The following is a 1004-nucleotide window of genomic DNA, read 5'->3' as shown; positions in this document are numbered from 1 at the left end:
TTGTTTTAACAAATCCAAATATTACAATATATGTAATAATCAATTTGAAATTATTTTAATTAATATATTATATTTTTTTAATTTTCTTGCCATCTCCTTTCGATTAGCTAATATATTATATTATTAGAGCTTTATTTCAATTATATATTGAAATATTCGCATTGATTTTTCAAAATGTTTTTTTTTTTTTTGTTATTTTACATTCTTATCACCTAATTTTGCCAAACATAGTAGCTATCAGCTACCAACAAGCTTATCAGCTAATTTGCCAAACATAGACTTAGGTTGGAACTCTTTAACAAATTCTTTAAATCATTCATTCTATACAACATTAAAGAGTTGTTCATCCTTCACCATAAACCTAGTCACGTCTTTCAACAGTTCTCTTTATTAAATAATGTCTCAATATCATTGCAAGTATTAAAGCTAAACATTTCTTTTTTTTATTATTATTATCATACATCCTATCCAAGTATTTCTTACGTTGATTTTTTAAGTGATTCTAGAAAAAAAAATTATACCAATTTGTTTACTATGATAAACATAGTCTTCTCCATAGCTACATCTATTTTGGGATGTAATGTTCTAAATTGTATAATATATATTTTGTGGGCTGTAAAAATTATAAACAACAGGTAAAATGTATTATATATGTATATTTTGGGATGTAAATTGTCTTAGTATTATTTTACTTCTTATATATATATATATATATATATATATATATATATATACTAGAAGCGTACTCGCGCAATGCAGCGAGATACATCGTAATTTTAATATTTTATGTTATTCTTTATCTCAGTCGATTTTATAATATGGTTTTATGTGATTTTGAGAAAGCGATGATGTTTTTATTTTTGAATAAAATATATGTTTGAAGATATCATAAAAATTAGACAAAAATATATCGATATTAGTATCAAATTAACTATTGGAAATTTCTCATTTTTTTGTTTAATTTTTTAATTCAATTTTTTTATAATTTAATTTATGTACAATAA

The sequence above is a fragment of the Cynara cardunculus genome (genome assembly GCF_001531365.2).
Source record: "Cynara cardunculus var. scolymus isolate 2C chromosome LG 12, CcrdV1, whole genome shotgun sequence".
NCBI classification, from domain to species: Eukaryota; Viridiplantae; Streptophyta; class Magnoliopsida; order Asterales; family Asteraceae; genus Cynara; species Cynara cardunculus.
This window is presented reverse-complemented; position numbering follows the sequence as displayed.